The following is a 17,500-nucleotide window of genomic DNA, read 5'->3' as shown; positions in this document are numbered from 1 at the left end:
CTCACAGGGGAGGTTCAAATCGTAGACAGTAAGAGGAGTCAGTCTTCTAGTACTTATGTCGGCATTGTGCCTTTTGTATTTAATTCCGATGCAATTTCTGTGTTTCATCGTCAATATGAAGGTCCAAGGGTTACAGTAAACCTGAAGTGAAGCATCGGAATCTAAAACTGGTCTAACTGGAAAGTTTGAAAGCACAGACAGTAAGAGGAGCCAGTCTTCTTCTACTTAAGACGGCATTGTGCCTTTTGTATTTAATTCTGATTCAATTTCTGTGTTTCATCGTCAATAAGAAGGTCCAAGGGATACAGTAAACTTGAAGTGAAGCATAGGAATCTAAAACTGGTCTCACAGGAAAAGTTCGAAACATAGACAGTAAGATGAGTCAGTCTTCTTGTACTTAAGTCGGCATTGTGCCTTTTGTAATTAATTTCCGATGCAATTTCTGTGTTTCATCGCTATATGAAGGTCCAAGGGATACAGTAACCTGAAGTAAAGCATCGGAATCTAAAACTGGTCTCACAGGAAAGGTTCAAATCATAGAATGTGAGAAGATTAAGTTCTCCTGTACTTAAGTCGGCATTGTGCCTTTTGTATTTAATTCTGATGCAAATTCTATGTTTCATCGTCAATATGAAGGTAGAAGGGATACAGTAAACCTGAAGTGAAGCAATGCAATCTAAAAGTCGTCTCACAGGAATGGTTCAAAACATAGACAGTAAGAAGAGTCAGTCTTCCTGTACTTAAGTCGGAATTGTGCTTTTGTATTTAATTTCGAAGCAATTTCTGTGTTTCATCGTCAATAAGATGGTCCAAGGGATACATTAAACCTAAAGTGAACCATCGGAATCTAAAACTGGTCTCACAGGAAAGGTTCAAAACATAGAATGTAAGAAGATTAAGTCCTCTTGTACTTAAGTCGGCATTGTGCCTTTTGTATTTAATTCCGATGCAATTTCTGTGTTTCATCATCAATAAGATGGTCCAAGGGATACAGTGAACCTGAAGTGAAGCATTGGAACCTAAGACTGGTCTCATAGGTAAGGTTCAAATCGTTCAATGTAAGAAGAGTCAGTTCCGCTTATGCTTAAGTCGTCTTTGTGCATTTGGATTTAATTCCGATGCAATTTCTGTGTTTCATCGTCAATACAAAGGTCCAAGGGATACAGTAACTCTGAAGTGTAGCATCGGAATCTAAAACTTGTCTCACAGGAAAGGTTCAAAACACAGACGGTAAGAAGAGTCAGTTCTCTTGTACTTAAGTCAGTATTGTGCCTGTTGTATTTAATTCCGATGCAATTTCTGTATTTCATCGTCAATGGGAAGGTCCAAGGGATACAGTAAACCTGAAGTAAAGCATCGGAATCTAAAACTGGATTAACTGGAACGTTTGAAAGCAAAGACAGTAAGAGGAGTCAGTCTTCTTCTACTTAAGACGGCATTGTGCATTTTGTATTTAATACAGATGCAATTTCTGTGTTTCATAGTCAGTAAGAAGGTCCAAGGGACACAGTTAACCTGATGTAAAGCGTCGGATTCTAAAACTGGTCTCACAGGAGAGTTTCAAATCATAGAATGTAAGAAGAGTCAGTCCTCCTGTACTTAAGTCGGCAATGTGCCTTTTGTATTTAATTCTGATGCAATTTCTGTGTTTCATCGTCAATACGAAGGTCCAAGGGATACAGTAAACCTGAAGTAAAGCTTCGGAATTCAAAACTTTTTCCAGGGAAAGGTTCAAAATATAAACAGTAAGAAGAGTCAGTCTTCTACTACTTAAGTCGGCATTGTGCCTTTTGTATTTAATTCCGATGCAATTTCTGTGTTTCATCGTCAATATAAAGGTCCAAAGGTTACAGTAAATCTGAAGTGAAGCATCGGAATCTAAAACTGGTCTAACTGGAAAGTTTGAAAGCGTAGACAGTAAGAGGAGTCAGTCTTCTTGTACTTGAGTAGGCATTGAGCCTTTTGTATTAAATTCCGATGCAATTTCTGTGTTTCATCGTCAATAAGAAGCTCCAAGGGATACAGTAAACCGGAAGTGAAGCATCGGAATCTAAAACTTGTCTCACAGGTAAGGTTCAAAGCATAGATGGTAAGAAGAGTCAGTCTTCTTGTACTTAAGTCGGCATTATGCCTATTGTATTTAATTCCGATGCAATTTCCGTGTTTCATCGTCAATACGAAGGTCCAAGGGATACAGTAAACCTGAAGTAAAGCTTCGGAATTCAAAACTTTTTCCAGGGAAAGGTTCAAAATATAAACAGTAAGAAGAGTCAGTCTTCTACTACTTAAGTCGGCATTGTGCCTTTTGTATTTAATTCCGATGCAATTTCTGTGTTTCATCGTCAATATAAAGGTCCAAAGGTTACAGTAAATCTGAAGTGAAGCATCGGAATCTAAAACTGGTCTAACTGGAAAGTTTGAAAGCGTAGACAGTAAGAGGAGTCAGTCTTCTTTTACTTAAGACGGCATTGTGCCTTTTGTACTTAATTCAGATGCGATTCCTGTGTTTCATAGTCAGTAAGAAGGTCCAAGGGATACAGTAAACCTGAAGTGAAGCATCTGAATCTAAAACTAGTCTCACAGATAAGGTTCAATACATAGACAGTAAGAAGAATCAGTCATCTTATACTTAAGTCGGCATTTTGCCTCTGTATTTAATTCCGATGTAATTTCTGTGTTTCTTCGTCAATAAGACGGTCCAAGGGATACAGTAAACCTGAAGGGAAGCATAGGAATCTAAAACTGGTCTCACAGGAAAGGTTTAAATCATAGAATGTAAGTAGAGTCAGTCCTCCTGTACTTAAGTCGGCAATGTGCCTTTTGTATTTAATTCTGATGCAATTTCTGTGTTTCATCGTCAATAAGAAGGTCCAAGGGATACAGTAAACCTGAAGTGAAGCATAGGAATCTAAAACTGGTCTCACAGGAGTGGGTCAAATGATAGACAGTAAGAAGAGTCAGTCTTCCTGTACTTAAGTCGGAATTATGCTTTTGTATTTTTATCCGAAGTAATTTCTGTGTTTCATCGTCAATAAGAAGGTCCAACGGATACAGTAAACCTGAATTAAAGCGTCGGATTCTAAAACTGGTCTCACAGGAGAGGTTCAAATCATAGAATGTAAGAAGAGTCAGTACTCCTGTACTTAAGTCGGAAATGTGCCTTTTGTATGTAATTCTGATGCATTTTCTGTGTTTCATCGTCAATAAGATGGTCCAAGGGATACAGTAAACCTGAAGGGAAGCATCGGAATCTAAAAGTGGTCTCACAGGAAAGGTTCAAAATATAGACAGTAAAATGAGTCAGTCTTCTTGTGCTTAAGTCGGAATTGTGCCTTTTGTATTTAATTCCGATGCAATTTCTGTGTTTCATCGCTATATGAAGGTCCAAGGGATACAGTAAACCTGAAGTAAAGCACCGGAATCTAAAACTGGTCTCACAGGAAAGGTTCAAATCATAGAATGTAAGAAGATTCAGTTCTCCTTTTCTTAAGTCGGCATTGTGCCTTCTGTATTTAATTCTGATGCAAATTCTATGTTTCCTCGTCAATATGAAGGTAGAAGGGATACAGGAAACCTGAAGTGAAGCATCGCAATCTATAAGTGGTCTCACAGGAGTGGTTCAAAACATAGACAGTAAGAAGAGTCAGTCTTCCTGTACTTAAGTCGGAATTGTGCTTTTGTATTTATTTCCGAAGCAATTTCTGGGTTTCATCGTCAATAAGAAGGTCCAACGGATACAGTAAACCTGAAGTAAAGCGTCGGAATCTAAAACTGGTCTCACAGGAGAGGTTCATATCATAGAATTTAAAAAGAGTCAGTCCTCCTGTACTTAAGTCGGCAATGTGGCTTTTTTATTTAATTCTGATGCATTTTCTGTGTTTCATCGTCAATAAGAAGGTCCAAGGGATACAGTAAACCTGAAGGGAAGCATCGGAATATATAAGTGGTCTCACAGGAAAGGTTCAAAGCATTGACAGTAAGAAGAGTCAGTCTTCATTTACTTAAGACGGCATTGTGCCTTTTGTATTTATTTCCGAAGCAATTTCTGGGTTTCATCGTCAATAAGAAGGTCCAAGGGATACAGTAAACCTGAAGTAAAGCATCGGAATTCAAAACTTGTTTCACAGGAAAGGTTCAAAACATAGACAGTAAGAAGATTAAATCTTCTTGTACTTAAGACGGTATTGTGCCAGTTGTATTTAATTCCGATGCAATTTCTGTGTTTCATCGTCAATGAGAATGTCCAAGGAATACAGTACCCCGAAAAGAAGCATCGGAATCTAAAACTGGTCTCACAGGAAAAGCTTAAAACATAGACAGTAAGAAGAGTCTGTCTTCTTGTACTTGAGTCGGCATTGTGTCTTTTGTATTTAATTCCGATGCAATTTTTGTGCCTCATCGTCAATAAGAAGGTACAAGGGATACAGTAAACCTGAAATGAAGCATCGGAATGTAAAGCTGGACTCACAGGAAAGGTGCAAAACTTAGACACTAAGAAGGGTCAGTCTTCTTGTACTTATGTCGGCATTGTGACTTTTGTATTTAATTCCGATGCAATATCTGTGTTTCATCGTCAATACGAAAGTCCAAGGGGTACAGTAAACCTGGAGTAAAGCTTCGGAATTCTAAACTTTTTCCACGGAAAGGTTCAAAATATAGACAGTAAGAAGAGTCAGTCTTGTTGTACTTAAATCGGTATTGTGCCTTTTGTATTTAATTCCGATGCAATATCTGTGTTTAATCGTCAATAAGAAGTTCCAAGGGATACAGTAAACCTGAAGTAAAGCATCGGTATCTAAAACGGGTCTCACAGGAAAGGTTCAAAACATAGACAGTAAGAAGAGTCAGTCTTCTTGTACTTAAGTCGGCCTTGTGCCTCTTGCGTTTAATTCCGATGCAATATCTGTGTTTTATCGTCAATAAGATGGTCCAAGGGATACAGTGAACCTGAAGTGAAGCATCGGAATCTAATACTGGTCTCACAGGGACCGTTCAAATCATAGAATGTAAGAAGAGTCAGTCCTCTTGTACTTAAGTCGGCATTGTGCCATTTGTATTTAATTCCGATGCAATTTCTGTGTTTCATCGTCAATACGAAGGTCCAAGGGATACAGTAAACTTGAAGTAAAGCTTCGAAATTCAAAACTTTTTCCAGGGAAAAGTTCAAAATATAAACAGTAAGAAGAGTCAGTCTTCTAGTACTTAAGTCGGCATTGTGCCTTTTGTATTTAATTCCGATGCAATTTCTGTGTTTCGTCGTCAATATGAAGGTCCAAGGGTTACAGTAAACCTGAAGTGAAGCATCGGAATCTAGAACTGGTCTAACTGGAAAGTTTGAAAGCACAGACAGTAAGAGGAGTCAGTCTTCTTCTACTTAGGACGGCAATGTGCCTTTTGTATTTAATTCAGATGCAATTTCTGTGTTTCATAGTCAGTAAGAAGGTCCAAGGGATACAGTAAACCTGAAGTGAAGCATCAGAATCTAAAACTGGTCTCACAGGAATGGTTTAAATCGTAGAATGTAAGAAGAATCAGTCCTCCTGTACTTATGTCGGCAATGTGCCTTTTGTATTTAATTCTGATTCAATTTCTGTGTTTCATCGTCAATAAGAAGGTCCAAGGGATACAGTAAACTTGAAGTGAAGCATAGGAATCGATAACTGGTCTCACAGGAAAAGTTCGAAACATAGACAGTAAGATGAGTCAGTCTTCTTGTACTTAGGTCGGCATTGTGCCTTTTGTATTTAATTTCCGATGCAATTTCTGTGTTTGATCGCTATATGAAGGTCCAAGGGATACAGTAACCTGAAGTAAAGCATCGGAATCTAAAACTGGTCTCACAGGAAAGGTTCAAATCATAGAATGTGAGAAGATTAAGTTCTCCTGTACTTAAGTCGGCATTGTGCCTTTTGTATTTAATTCTGATGCAAATTCTATGTTTCATCGTCAATATGAAGGTAGAAGGGATACAGTAAACCTGAAGTGAAGCATCGCAATCTAAAAGTGGTCTCACAGGAATGGTTCAAAACATAGACAGTAAGAGGAGTCAGTCTTCCTGTACTTAAGTCGGAATTGTGCTTTTGTATTTAATTCCGAAGCAATTTCTGTGTTTCATCGTCAATAAGATGGTCCAAGGGATACACTAAACCTAAAGTGAACCATCGGAATCTAAAACTGGTCTAACAGGAAAGGTTCAAAACATAGAATGTAAGAAGATTAAGTCCTCTTGTACTTAAGTCGGAATTGTGCATTTGTATTTATTTCCGAAGCAATTTCTGTGTTTCATCGTCAATAAGAAGGTTCAACGGATACAGTAAACCTGAAGTAAAGCGTCGGATTCTAAAACTGGTCTCACAGGAGAGGTTCAAATCATAGAATGTAAGAAGAGTCAGTCCTCCTGTACTTAAGTCGGCAATGTGCCTTTTGTATTTAATTCTGATGCATTTTCTGTGTTTCATCGTCAATAAGAAGGTCCAAGGGATACAGTAAACCTGAAGGGAAGCATCGGAATCTAAAAGTGGTCTCACAGGAAAGGTTCAAAGCATAGACAGTAAGATGAGTCAGTCTTCTTGTGCTTAAGTCGGAATTGTGCCTTTCGTATTTAATTCCGATGCAATTTCTGTGTTTCATCGTCAAAAAGATGGTCCAAGGGATACAGTAAACCTGAAGTGAAGCATCGGAATCTAAAACTGGTCTCACTGGAAAGGCTTAAAACATAGACAGTAAGATGAGTCAGTCTTCTTGGACTTGAGTAGGCATTGAGCCTTTTGTATTAAATTCCGAAGCATTTTCTGTGTTTCATCGTCAATAAGAAGGTCCAAGGGATACAGTAAACCGGAAGTGAAGCATCGCAATCTAAAACTTGTCTCACAGGATAGGTTCAAAGCATAGATGGTAAGAAGAGTCAGTCTTCTTGTACTTAAGTCGGCATTGTGCCTATTGTATTTAATTCCGATGCAATTTCCGTGTTTCATCGTCAATACGAAGGTCCAAGGGATACAGTAAACCTGAAGTAAAGCTTCGGAATTCAAAACTTTTTCCAGGGAAAGGTTCAAAATATAAACAGTAAGAAGAGTCAGTCTTCTACTACTTAAGTCAGCATTGTGCCTTTTGTATTTAATTCCGATGCAATTTCTGTGTTTCATCGTCAATATAAAGGTCCAAGGGTTACAGTAAATCTGAAGTGAAGCATCGGAATCTAAAACTGGTCTAACTGGAAAGTTTGAAAGCGTAGACAGTAAGAGGAGTCAGTCTTCTTTTACTTAAGACGGCATTGTGCCTTTTGTACTTAATTCAGATGCGATTCCTGTGTTTCATAGTCAGTAAGAAGGTCCAAGGGATACAGTAAACCTGATGTGAAGCATCTGAATCTAAAACTAGTCTCACAGATAAGGTTCAAAACATAGACAGTGAGAAGAATCAGTCATCTTATACTTAAGTCGGCATTTTGCCTCTGTATTTAATTCCGATGTAATTTCTGTGTTTCTTCGTCAATAAGACGGTCCAAGGGAAACAGTAAACCTGAAGGGAAGCATAGGAATCTAAAACTGGTCTCACAGGAAAGGTTTAAATCATAGAATGTAAGTAGAGTCAGTCCTCCTGTACTTAAGTCGGCAATGTGCCTTTTGTATTTAATTCTGATGCAATTTCTGTGTTTCATCGTCAATAAGAAGGTCCAAGGGATACAGTAAACCAGAAGTGAAGCATAGGAATCTAAAACTGGTCTCACAGGAGTGGTTCAAATGATAGACAGTAAGAAGAGTCAGTCTTCCTGTACTTAAGTCGGAATTATGCTTTTGTATTTTTATCCGAAGTAATTTCTGTGTTTCATCGTCAATAAGAAGGTCCATCGGATACAGTAAACCTGAATTAAAGCGTCGGATTGTAAAACTGGTCTCACAGGAGAGGTTCAAATCATAGAATGTAAGAAGAGTCAGTCCTCCTGTACTTAAGTCGGCAATGTGCCTTTTGTATTTAATTCTGATGCATTTTCTGTGTTTCATCGTCAATAAGAAGGTCCAAGGGATACAGTAAACCTGAAGGGAAGCATCGGCATTTAAAAGTGGTCTCACAGGAAAGGTTCAAAACATAGACAGTAAAATGAGTCAGTCTTCTTGTGCTTAAGTCGGAATTGTGCCTTTTGTATTTAATTCCGATGCAATTTCTGTATTTCATTGTCAATGAGAAGGTCCAAGGGATACTTAAACCTGAAGTGAAGCATCGGAATCTAAATCTGGTCTCACAGGAAAGGTTCAAATCGTTGATTGTAAGAAGAGTCAGTCCTCTAGTACTTAAGTCGGCATTGTGCCTATTGTATTTAATTCCGATGCAATTTCTGTGTTTCATCGTCAATACGAAGGTCCAAGAGATACAGTAAACTTGAAGTAAAGCCTCGGATTTCAAAACTTTTTCCAGGGAAAGGTTCAAAATATATACAGTAAGAAGAGTCAGTCTTCTTGTACTTAGGTCGGAATTGTGCTTTTGTATTTATTTCCGAAGCAATTTCTGTGTTTCATCGTCAATAAGAAGGTCCAACGGATACAGTAAACCTGAAGTAAAGCGTCGGAATCTAAAACTGGTCTCACAGGAGAGGTTCAAATCATAGAATGTAAGAAGAGTCAGTCCTCCTGTACTTAAGTCGGCAATGTGCTTTTTGTATTTAATTCTGATGCATTTTCTGTGTTTCATCGTCAATAAGAAGGTCCAAGGGATACAGTAAAACTGAAGGGAAGCATCGGAATCTATAAGTGGTCTCACAGGAAAGGTTTAAAGCATAGACAGTAAGATGAGTCAGTCTTCTTGTGCTTAAGTCGGAATTTTGCATTTTTTATTTAATTCCGATGCAATTTCTGTGTTCCATCGTCAATAAGAAGGTCCAACGGAAACAGTAAACCTGAAGTAATGCGACGGAGTGTAAAACTGGTCTCACAGGAGAGGTTCAAATCATAGCATGTAAGAAGAGTCAGTCCTCCTGTACTTAAGTCGGCAATGTGCCTTTTGTATTTAATTCTGATGCATTTTCTGTGTTTCATCGTCAATAAGAAGGTCCAAGGGATACAGTAAACCTGAAGTGAAGCATAGGAATCTAAAACTGGTCTCACAGGAGTGGTTCGAAACGTAGACAGTAAGAAGAGTCAGTCTTCCTGTACTTAAGTCGGAATTGTACTTTTGTATTTATTTCCGAAGCAATTTCTGTTTTTCATCGTCAATGAGAAGGTCCAAGGGATACTTAAAACCTGAAGTGAAGCATCGGAATCTAAAACTGGTCTCACAGGAAAGGCTCAGAACAGAGACTGTAAGAAGAGTCAGTCTTTTAGTACTTAAGTCGGCATTGTGCATTTTGTATTAAATTCCGATGCAATTTCTGTGTTTTATCGTCAATAAGATGGTCCAAGGGATACAGTAAACCTGAAATGAAGCATCGGTATCTAAAACTAGACTCACAGGAAAGGTTCAAACATAGACAGTAAGAAGAGTCAGTCTTCTTGTACTTAAGTCGGCATTGTGCCTTTTGTATTTAATTCCGATGCACTTTCTGTGTTTCGTCGTCAATAAGAAGGTACAAAGGATACAGTAAACCTGAAATGAAGCATCGGAATCTAAAGCTGGACTCACAGGAAAGGTTAAAAACCTAGACACTAAGAAGAGTCAGTCTTCTTGTACTTAAGTCGGCATTGTGATTATTGTATTTAATTCCGATGCAATTTCTGTGTTTCATCGTCAATACGAAGGTCCAAGGGATACAGTAAACCTGAAGTAAAGCTTCGGAATTCAAAGCGTTCTCCAGGGAAATGTTCAAAATATAGAAAGTAAGAAGAGTCAGTCTTCTTGTACTTAAATCGGAATTGTGCCTTTTGTATTTACTTCCGATGCAATATCTGTGTTTAATCGTCAATAAGAAGGTCCAAGGGAAACAGTAAACCTGAAGTAAAGCATCGGAATCTAAAACGGGTCTCACAGGAAAGGTTCAACACATAGACAGTAAGTAGAGTCAGTCTTCTTGTACTTAAGTCGGCTTTGTGCCTCTTCCATTTAATTCCGATGCAATTTCTGTGTTTTATCGTCAATAAGATGGTCCAAGGGATACAGTGAACCTGAAGTGAAGCATTGGAATCTAATACTGGTCTCACAGGAAACGTTCAAATCATAGAATGTAAGAAGAGTCAGTCCTCTTGTACTTAAGTCTGCATTGTGCCATTTGTATTTAATTTCGATGCAATTTCTGTGTTTCATCGTCAATCTGAAGGTCCAAGGGATACAGTAAACCTTAAGTAAAGCATCGGAGTCTAATACTGGTCTCACAGGAAAGGTTCAAATCATAGAATGTAAGAAGATTCAGTTCTCCTGTACTTAAGTCGGCATTGTGCCTTTTGTATTCAATTCTGATGCAATTCTATGTTTCATCGTCAATATGAAGGTAGAAGGGATACAGTAAACTTGAAGTGAAGCATCGCAATCTAAAACTGGTCTCAAAGGAATGGTTCAAAACATAGACAGTAAGATGAGTCAGTCTTCTTGTGGTTAAGTCGGAATTGTGCCTTTTGTATTTAATTCCGATGCAATTTCCGTGTTTCATCGTCAATAAGATGGTCCAAGGGATACAGTAAACCTGAAGTGAAGCATCGGAATCTAAAAAAGGTCTCACAGGAAAGGTTCAAAACATAGACAGTAATATGAGTCAGTCTTCTTGTACTTAAGTCGGCATTATGTCTTTTGTATGTAATTCCGATGCAATTTCTGTGTTTCATCGGCAATAAGATGGTCCAAGGGATACATTTAACCTGAAGTGAACCATCGGAATCTAAAACTGGTCTCACAGGAAAGGTTCAAAACATAGAATGTAAGAAGATTATGTCCTCTTGTACTTAAGTCGGCATTGTGCCTTTTGTATTTAATTCCGATGCAATTTCTGTGTTTCATCGTCAATAAGATGGTCCAAGGGATACAGTGAACCTGAAGTGAAGCATTGGAATCCTAAACTTGTCTCACAGGTAAGGTTCAAATCGTTGAATGTAAGAAGAGTCAGTCCTCTTATACTTAAGTCGGCATTGTGCATTTGTATTTAATTCCGATGCAATTTCTGTGTTTCATCGTCAATACAAAGGTCCAACGGATAGAGTAAACCTGAAGTGAAGCATCGGAATCTAAAACTTGTCTCACAGGAAATGTCCAATACATAGACGGTAAGAAGAGTCAGTCTTCTTGTACTTAAGTCAGTATTGTGCCTTTTGTATTTAATTCCGATGCAATTTCAGTATTTCATCGTCAATGAGAAGGTCCAAGGGATACTTAAACCTGAAGTGAAGCATCGGAATCTAAAACTGGTCTCACAGGAAAGGCTCAAAACAGAGACTGTAAGAAGAGTCAGTCTTCTTGTACTTAAGTCGGCATTGTGCCTATTGTATTTAATTCCGATGCAATTTCCGTGTTTCATCGTCAATACGAAGGTCCAAGGGATACAGTAAACCTGAAGTAAAGCTTCGGAATTCAAAACTTTTTCCAGGGAAAAGTTCAAAATATAAACAGTAAGAAGAGTCAGTCTTCTACTACTTAAGTCAGCATTGTGCCTTTTGTATTTAATTCCGATGCAATTTCTGTGTTTCATCGTCAATATAAAGGTCCAAGGGTTACAGTAAATCTGAAGTGAAGCATCGGAATCTAAAACTGGTCTAACTGGAAAGTTTGAAAGCGTAGACAGTAAGAGGAGTCAGTCTTCTTTTACTTAAGACGGCATTGTGCCTTTTGTACTTAATTCAGATGTGATTCCTGTGTTTCATAGTCAGTAATAAGGTCCAAGGGATACAGTAAACCTGATGTGAAGCATCTGAATCTAAAACTAGTCTCACAGATAAGGTTCAAAACATAGACAGTAAGAAGAATCAGTCATCTTATACTTAAGTCGGCATTTTGCCTCTGTATTTAATTCCGATGTAATTTCTGTGTTTCTTCGTCAATAAGACGGTCCAAGGGATACAGTAAACCTGAAGGGAAGCATAGGAATCTAAAACTGGTCTCACAGGAAAGGTTTAAATCATAGAATGTAAGTAGAGTCAGTCCTCCTGTACTTAAGTCGGCAATGTGCCTTTTGTATTTAATTCTGATGCAATTTCTGTGTTTCATCGTCAATAAGAAGGTCCAAGTGATACAGTAAACCTGAAGTGAAGCATAGGAATCTAAAACTGGTCTCACAGGAGTGGTTCAAATGATAGACAGTAAGAAGAGTCAGTCTTCCTGTACTTAAGTCGGAATTATGCTTTTGTATTTTTATCCGAAGTAATTTCTGTGTTTCATCGTCAATAAGAAGGTCCAACGGATACAGTAAACCTGAATTAAAGCGTCGGATTCTAAAAATGGTCTCACAGGAGAGGTTCAAATCATAGAATGTAAGAAGAGTCAGTCCTCCTGTACTTAAGTCGGCAATGTGCCTTTTGTATTTCATTCTGATGCATTTTCTGTGTTTCATCGTCAATAAGAAGGTCCAAGGGATACAGTAAACCTGAAGGGAAGCATCGGAATCTAAAAGTGGTCTCACAGGAAAGGTTCAAAACATAGACAGTAAAATGAGTCAGTCTTCTTGTGCTTAAGTCGGAATTGTGCCTTTTGTATTTAATTCCGATGCAATTTCTGTGTTTCATCGTCAATAAGAAGGTCCAAGGGATACAGTAAACCTGAAATGAAGCAGCGCAATCTACAACTGGACCCCCAGGAAAGGTTCAAAACATAAACAGTAAGAAGAGTCAGTCTTCTTGTACTTAAGTCGGCATTGTGCCTTTTGTATTTAATTTCCGATCCAATTTCTGTGTTTCATCGCTATATGAAGGTATAAGGGATACAGTAAACCTGAAGTAAAGCACCGGAATCTAAAACTGGTCTTACAGGAAAGGTTCAAAACATAGAATGTAAGAAGATGAAGTTCTCCTGTACTTAAGTCGGCATTGTGCCTTTTATATTTAATTCTGATGCAAATTCTATGTTTCATCGTCAATTTGAAGGTAGAAGGGATACAGTAAACCTGAAGTGAAGCATCGCAATCTAAAATTGGTCTCACAGGAATGGTTCAAAACATAGACAGTAAGAAGAGTCAGTCTTCCTGTACTTAAGCCGGAATTGTGCTTTTGTATTTCATTCCGAAGCAATTTCTGTGTTTCATCGTTAATAAGAAGGTCCAACGGATACAGTAAACCTGAAGTAAAGCATCGGAATCTAAAACTGGTCTCACAGGAGAGGTTCAAATCATAGAATGTAAGAAGAGTCAGTCCTCCTGTACTTAAGTCGGCAATGTGCCTTTTGTATTTAATTCCGATGCAATTTCTGTGTTTCATCGTCAAAAAGATAGTCCATGGGATACAGTAAACCTGAAGTGAAGCATCGGAATCTAAAACTGGTCTCACTGGAAAGGCTCAAAACATAGACAGTAAGAAGAGTCAGTCTTCTTGTACTTAAGTCAGTATTGTGCCTTTTGTATTTAATTCCGATGCAATTTCTGTATTTCATTGTCAATGAGAAGGTCCAAGGGATACTTAAACCTGAAGTGAAGCATCGGAATCTAAATCTGGTCTCACAGGAAAGGTTCAAATCGTTGATTGTAAGAAGTGTCAGTCCTCTAGTACTTAAGTCGGCATTGTGCCTATTGTATTTAATTCCGATGCAATTTCTGTGTTTCATCGTCAATACGAAGGTCCAAGAGATACAGTAAACTTGAAGTAAAGCCTCGGATTTCAAAACTTTTTCCAGGGAAAGGTTCAAAATATATACAGTAAGAAGAGTCAGTCTTCTTGTACTTAGGTCGGTATTGTGCCTTTTGTATTTAATTCCGATGCAATTTCTGTATTTCATCGTCTATGAGGATGTCCAAGGGATACTGTAAACTTGAAATCAAGCATCGGAATCTAACACCGGACTCACAGGGGAGTTTCAAAACGTAGACAGTAAGAAGAGTCAGTCTTCTAGTACTTCAGTCGGCATTGTGCCTTTTGTATTTAATTCCGATGCAATTTCTGTGTTTCATCGTCAATATGAAGGTCCAAGGGTTACGTAAATCTGAAGTGAAGAATCGGAATCGAAAACTGGTCTAACTGGAAAGTTTGAAAGCGTAGACAGTAAGAGGAGTCAGTCTTATTCTACTTAAGACGGCATTGTGCCTTTTGTATTTAATTCAGATGCGATTTCTGTGTTTCATCGTCAATAAGAAGGTCCAAGGGATACAGTAAACCTGAAGTGAAGCATCGGAATCTAAAACTGGTCTAACTGGAAAGTTTGAAAGCGTAGACAGTAAGAGGAGTCAGTCTTCTTTTACTTAAGACGGCATTGTGCCTTTTGTACTTAATTCAGATGTGATTCCTGTGTTTCATAGTCAGTAAGAAGGTCCAAGGGATACAGTAAACCTGATGTGAAGCATCTGAATCTAAAACTAGTCTCACAGATAAGGTTCAAAACATAGACAGTAAGAAGAATCAGTCATCTAATACTTAAGTCGGCATTTTGCCTCTGTATTTAATTCCGATGTAATTTCTGTGTTTCTTCGTCAATAAGACGGTCCAAGGGATACAGTAAACCTGAAGGGAAGCATAGGAATCTAAAACTGGTCTCACAGGAAAGGTTTAAATCATAGAATGTAAGTAGAGTCAGTCCTCCTGTACTTAAGTCGGCAATGTGCCTTTTGTATTTAATTCTGATGCAATTTCTGTGTTTCATCGTCAATAAGAAGGTCCAAGTGATACAGTAAACCTGAAGTGAAGCATAGGAATCTAAAACTGGTCTCACAGGAGTGGTTCAAATGATAGACAGTAAGAAGAGTCAGTCTTCCTGTACTTAAGTCGGAATTATGCTTTTGTATTTTTATCCGAAGTAATTTCTGTGTTTCATCGTCAATAAGAAGGTCCAACGGATACAGTAAACCTGAATTAAAGCGTCGGATTCTAAAAATGGTCTCACAGGAGAGGTTCAAATCATAGAATGTAAGAAGAGTCAGTCCTCCTGTACTTAAGTCGGCAATGTGCCTTTTGTATTTAATTCTGATGCATTTTCTGTGTTTCATCGTCAATAAGAAGGTCCAAGGGATACAGTAAACCTGAAGGGAAGCATCGGAATCTAAAAGTGGTCTCACAGGAAAGGTTCAAAACATAGACAGTAAAATGAGTCAGTCTTCTTGTGCTTAAGTCGGAATTGTGCCTTTTGTATTTAATTCCGATGCAATTTCTGTGTTTCATCGTCAATAAGAAGGTCCAAGGGATACAGTAAACCTGAAATGAAGCAGCGCAATCTACAACTGGACCCCCAGGAAAGGTTCAAAACATAAACAGTAAGAAGAGTCAGTCTTCTTGTACTTAAGTCGGCATTGTGCCTTTTGTATTTAATTTCCGATCCAATTTCTGTGTTTCATCGCTATATGAAGGTATAAGGGATACAGTAAACCTGAAGTAAAGCACCGGAATCTAAAACTGGTCTTACAGGAAAGGTTCAAAACATAGAATGTAAGAAGATGAAGTTCTCCTGTACTTAAGTCGGCATTGTGCCTTTTATATTTAATTCTGATGCAAATTCTATGTTTCATCGTCAATTTGAAGGTAGAAGGGATACAGTAAACCTGAAGTGAAGCATCGCAATCTAAAATTGGTCTCACAGGAATGGTTCAAAACATAGACAGTAAGAAGAGTCAGTGGTCCTGTACTTAAGCCGGAATTGTGCTTTTGTATTTCATTCCGAAGCAATTTCTGTGTTTCATCGTTAATAAGAAGGTCCAACGGATACAGTAAACCTGAAGTAAAGCATCGGAATCTAAAACTGGTCTCACAGGAGAGGTTCAAATCATAGAATGTAAGAAGAGTCAGTCCTCCTGTACTTAAGTCGGCAATGTGCCTTTTGTATTTAATTCCGATGCAATTTCTGTGTTTCATCGTCAAAAAGATAGTCCATGGGATACAGTAAACCTGAAGTGAAGCATCGGAATCTAAAACTGGTCTCACTGGAAAGGCTCAAAACATAGACAGTAAGAAGAGTCAGTCTTCTTGTACTTAAGTCAGTATTGTGCCTTTTGTATTTAATTCCGATGCAATTTCTGTATTTCATTGTCAATGAGAAGGTCCAAGGGATACTTAAACCTGAAGTGAAGCATCGGAATCTAAATCTGGTCTCACAGGAAAGGTTCAAATCGTTGATTGTAAGAAGAGTCAGTCCTCTAGTACTTAAGTCGGCATTGTGCCTATTGTATTTAATTCCGATGCAATTTCTGTGTTTCATCGTCAATACGAAGGTCCAAGAGATACAGTAAACTTGAAGTAAAGCCTCGGATTTCAAAACTTTTTCCAGGGAAAGGTTCAAAATATATACAGTAAGAAGAGTCAGTCTTCTTGTACTTAGGTCGGTATTGTGCCTTTTGTATTTAATTCCGATGCAATTTCTGTATTTCATCGTCTATGAGGATGTCCAAGGGATACTGTAAACATGAAATCAAGCATCGGAATCTAACACCGGACTCACAGGGGAGTTTCAAAACGTAGACAGTAAGAAGAGTCAGTCTTCTAGTACTTCAGTCGGCATTGTGCCTTTTGTATTTAATTCCGATGCAATTTCTGTGTTTCATCGTCAATATGAAGGTCCAAGGGTTACGTAAATCTGAAGTGAAGAATCGGAATCGAAAACTGGTCTAACTGGAAAGTTTGAAAGCGTAGACAGTAAGAGGAGTCAGTCTTATTCTACTTAAGACGGCATTGTGCCTTTTGTATTTAATTCAGATGCGATTTCTGTGTTTCATCGTCAATAAGAAGGTCCAAGGGATACAGTAAACCTGAAGTGAAGCCTAGGAATCTAAAACTGGTCTCACAGGAGTGGTTCGAAACGTAGACAGTAAGAAGAGTCAGTCTTCCTGTACTTAAGTCGGAATTGTGCTTTTGTATTTATTTCCGAAGCAATTTCTGTGTTTCATCGTCAATAAGAAGGTCCAACGGATACAGTAAACCTGAAGTAAAGCGTCGGAATCTGAAACTGGTCTCACAGGAGAGGTTCAAATCATAGAATGTAAGAAGAGTCAGTCCTCCTGTACTTAAGTCGGCAATGTGCTTTTTGTATTTAATTCTGATGCATTTTCTGTGTTTCATCGTCAATAAGAAGGTCCAAGGGATACAGTAAAACTGAAGGGAAGCATCGGAATCTATAAGTGGTCTCACAGGAAAGGTTTAAAGCATAGACAGTAAGATGAGTCAGTCTTCTTGTGCTTAAGTCGGAATTTTGCATTTTTTATTTAATTCCGATGCAATTTCTGTGTTCCATCGTCAATAAGAAGGTCCAACGGAAACAGTAAACCTGAAGTAATGCGTCGGAGTGTAAAACTGGTCTCACAGGAGAGGTTCAAATCATAGCATGTAAGAAGAGTCACTCCTCCTGTACTTAAGTCGGCAATGTGCCTTTTGTATTTAATTCTGATGCATTTTCTGTGTTTCATCGTCAATAAGAAGGTCCAAGGGATACAGTAAACCTGAAGTGAAGCATAGGAATCTAAAAC

The sequence above is a fragment of the Schistocerca serialis genome, chromosome 7 (assembly GCF_023864345.2).
Source record: "Schistocerca serialis cubense isolate TAMUIC-IGC-003099 chromosome 7, iqSchSeri2.2, whole genome shotgun sequence".
In the NCBI taxonomy this organism is placed as follows: domain Eukaryota; kingdom Metazoa; phylum Arthropoda; class Insecta; order Orthoptera; family Acrididae; genus Schistocerca; species Schistocerca serialis.
The sequence above is the reverse complement of the archived record's forward strand: the minus strand, read 5'-3'. Positions refer to the sequence as shown.